Here is a 4,325-nt window from a genome sequence, read left to right on the forward strand (position 1 = left end):
ATAGTGAACCTTACATTTGCCAGTGTATTCTCACAGCCATGTTGAGCGCATCCTGTCAAAGCTAGAAGTGACCTTTTTCGTTAACAACATAGAGAACATCTGAAGAGGTTCTCGCTCTTTGTGATGAATTCCCACAGGATTCAGTTTAATGAAGACATTTACCTCAATGCACTTGCATGGCAGTCACATATCTCTAAAATAATAGCTGAGTCCCTGCTATTAATCCAAACAGGATTCAGGTGAAGCAGCCTTTTAAAATCTCATGTTTGTTAAAAGGGTTTATGACTCCATTACCTTTTTGGTTTGACAGACTTTCCCCTATAACAAATACGTCAATAGTCCAAGCCCTTGCAGATACACTACATGAACAGATCTTAAAATGGAAAAAAAATGCTGTCACAACTTTTCTCAGGCCAAAAAATATTCTTTTTAGTCATCCATTTAATTCACTCATTTGTGCATTTATTCAGATATTGTGTGCTTATTACGGTCAAGCATTATGCTATATACTTAAGAAATAAAAAAAAGGTCATTATGGAGTAGGTTGACATAGAAAATAATTCCAAGTATTATAGCATAATATAAGTTGTATAAAAACATGTGCAAATTGTTTGGGAAACAGAGAAGAGGGGGGTGATTTTCTTCAGCCAGAGGAGCCTGGAAAGGTTTCCTAAAATTGCTGGAAATTGCTGGATCATCTTGAGCTTAGCAATCTCATAATTAAATATTCATGTCAATTATATTTTGACTAAAGGGCAATGATATAAACAGATACACTAGTGAAGAATTGCATAAGACTTTGATCATGTTAAATGTATCTATATTAAGCATCATGAGAAACATAATGAATAAAGAGAGTTACCAAAAAACAGAGGAGAACAGTAGTAGCACTGTATTTTATTTCATTTAGTATAAAGTTTGGTCCTCACAAATGTGACTTGGAAAAGATCACAGAGAAAGAGAAAGGTAGAAATTACTTATTTTTTGGTAATAAAATAATCTGGTTTAGGAACTAGTTTTTTTCCAGAACTCCAAGGCTAACTTGCCTACTTAGTAGCAGAATTATTGGTGAGCTATGGCTAGTTGAAAATAGTGGCTAATTAATTAGTTCATATAACAGTTATTGAACACTCACTACATACTATTATATGAAAGGATGCCCTAGATCCATGCAGTGGTAAAAAAAAGAAAATTCTGCTTTCCCATCTTCCAGGATGGCGGGTTAAAAAGTAGAGAAGATCGATACTAAAGAGAAGAAACCCGAAGCCAAGAAGGCTGATGCTGGTGGCAAGGTGAAAAAGGGTAACCTCAAGGCTAAAAAGCTCAAGAAAGGGAAGCCGCATTGCAGCCTCAATCCTGTGCTTGTCAGAGGAATTGGCAGGTATTCCCGATCTACCATGTATTCCAGAAAGGTCGTGTACAAGAGGAAGTACTCAGCCGCTAAATCCAAGGTTGAAAAGAAAAGGAAGAAGGTTCTGGCAGCTGTTACAAAACCAGTTGGTGGTGACAAGAACGGCGGCACCTGGGTGGTTAAACTTTGCAAAATGCCTCAGTGTTATCCTGCTGAAGATGTGCTGTTGAGCCACAGCAAAAAACCCTTCAGTCAGCATGCAAGAAAACTGTGAACCAGCATTACCCCCGAGGGGACCATTCTGATCATCCTCACTGAACGCCACAGCGCAAGAGGGTGGTTTTCCTGAAACAGCTGGTTAGTGGCTTGTTACTTGTGACTAGACCTCTGGTTGTCAATCCAGTTCCTCTATGAAGAACACACCAGAAATTTGTTATTGCCACCTCAACCAAAATTGATATCAGCAATGTAGAAATCCCAAAACATCTTACTGATGCTTACTTCAAGAAGCAGCAGCTGCAGAAGCCCAGGCCCCAGGAAGGTGAGATCTTCGACACAGAAAGAGAAATATGAAATTACAGAGCAGTGTAATCTGGTTACGCTGGGTTAACGTTAACAGTTCTGGGTTAACAGTTCTTTTCTTTTAGCACTTGAAAGCTGTGGACTCACAAATTTTACCAAAAATCAAAGCTATTCCTCAGCTCCTGGGCTACCTGTGGTCTGTGTTTGCCCTGACAAATGGAATTTGTCCTCACAAATTGGTGTTCTAAATGTCTTAAGAACCTAATTAAATAACTACCTTTTGGAAAAAATAATAAAATAAGATTCCTACAGTGATGAGGCTGATAACATGAATGGATGGATCTGGCTGGCTATAATACAATAGAGAGTGGTGAAGCCTATGATAGAATATATAATACATTCTACTTATTAATCAATTATAATATTTTTGATTTTTATAACTTTTGAAATTGAGTACTTAGTTGTTTTCATTCTTTCTTGATACTGTAAATGATTAAGACATTAAATGCCTTGTTAACATAAATTTGGCTATGTCATTGTACTTTTTTCACATAGTATTTTTTTCTCCTTTTTTGTCAGTTTAACTAGATCTTTGTCCATTTTATCTTTTCAAAGAACAAGCTTTGTTTCATTATTATTATTTATTATTTTTCTGTTTTCCATTTCATCGCTTTATGTTCTAATTTTTATTATTTCCTTCTTTCTGCTTGCTTTGGGTAAATTTTTTCTCCTAGTTTCTTAAGATGAGGTCATAGATTATTGGTGTGAAACCTTTCCTCTTTTCTAATGTAGTCATTTGAGGATGTGAGTTTCTTTTTCATTACTGCTTTAGATGTGTTCCACAAATTGTGATATATTGTATTTTTGTTTTCATCCAATTCTGGTGTATTTTTGTGTTCCCTTGAGACTTACTCTTTGACTCATGAATTACTTACAAGTATGTTGTTTTATTTCCACCTTTGGAAATCTGCATCTTTCCATTATTGATTTAGTTTGTAAAGTTTGATTCCATTTAAGAACATATCTTGTATGATTCAATTCTATTATATTTGTTAACATTTGTTTTGTGGCCTAAGGTATGGCCTATCTTGGTGAGTGTTTCATGAGCCCTTGAAAACAATGCATATTCTATCGTTGTTCAGTGGAGTGTCCTGTAGATGTCAATTAGACAATTCAGTCTTCTTAGTTGATTATGTTGTTAAGTTCTTCTGTGTCCTTGCTGAATTTCTGTATAGTAGTTGTATAAATTGTTGAGGAAGGGGTGTTGGTATCTTCAGCTATAATTGTGGATTTATCTATTTCTCTTTTCAGATTGATTAGTTTCTCCTTAATGTGTTTTAAAGCTCTGTTGCTTGTTGCGTATATATGTAGGCTTGCTATGTCTTCTTGATGGATTGACCCTTTTATCATTATGTCTCTCTTTGTCACTGCTAATTTTCTTTTCTCTAAAGTTTACTTAATCTGAACTAACATAGCTCTTCTTGCTTTGTCTAGATTAATATTTGCACGGTATATCTTTCCCATTCATTTACTTTCAATCTATCTGTATCATTATACTTGAAGTGAATTTCTTATAAATAGCACACAGTTGGGTCACAGTTTTTGTTCAGCTGGTTTTTATCCATTCTATTCTGCCAATCATTGTATTTTAATTCCTACATGTAGGCCAAATAATTACATTTAATGTAATTATTAATTGGTTAGGGCTTAAGTATGTCATTTTACTGTTTTTTGTGTGTTCCCTGTTCTTTATTCCTCTGTTTTATGTTTCTTGTCTTACTGCAGGCTACTAGTTTTTTTCAAATCCTATTTTATCTGTAGAGTTTTTGAGTATATCTTTTTGTATAGATATTTTAAAGGTTGCTCTAGGTATTACATTATACATATGTAACTTATCACAGTCTTTTGGTGTCAACATTTTGCCAGTTTGAGGAAAGTGTAGAAACATTACCTCCACTTAGGTCCCTTTCCTCTTCCCCCTTTGTAATTATTTTAAATATTCTTTTATATACACTGAGAACCACATCGGGTAATAAAGTTTTGTTTCAAGGCTGTTATATTTACTCACATGTTTATTCTTTACATTGCTGTTTCTTCATTCTTGATGTTCTAATTTTATCTCCTTTATGTTTGAAAAACTTTTTTAAAAATTTAGGGTAGGTCTACTGAGAACAAAAATCTCTTCGTTTTCCTTCATCTGGGAATGTCTTTTGATTTCCTCTTTATTTTCCTGAAGGTTGTTTTCACTTGATAGAAGATTCTGGGTTAACAGTCATTTCTTTTAGCACTTGAACAATGTGTATCATTTCTTTCTGGCCTTCGTGGTTTCTGACAACAAATGTACTGTCATTTGAATCCCGGCTTTTCCACAAGCAGTGCTTCCAGCTACTTTCAAGGTGGTTTTTTGTTTGGTTGGTTGGTGATGGTTGTTGTGGTTTTGGTCTTCAGTTGT

The 4,325-nt window shown here is 34.9% G+C and overlaps 1 pseudogene; it reads left to right on the plus strand.

Moving 5' to 3' along the window:
• Positions 1-1,214: 1,214 nt before the first annotated feature.
• LOC105709411 (large ribosomal subunit protein eL6-like) lies at positions 1,215-2,121 on the plus strand (annotated as a pseudogene).
• Positions 2,122-4,325: the final 2,204 nt, after the last annotated feature.

The sequence above is a fragment of the Aotus nancymaae genome, unplaced genomic scaffold (assembly GCF_030222135.1).
Source record: "Aotus nancymaae isolate 86718 unplaced genomic scaffold, 86718_ANA_hifiasm-v0.15.2.pri h1tg000016l, whole genome shotgun sequence".
Classification (NCBI taxonomy): Eukaryota; Metazoa; Chordata; class Mammalia; order Primates; family Aotidae; genus Aotus; species Aotus nancymaae.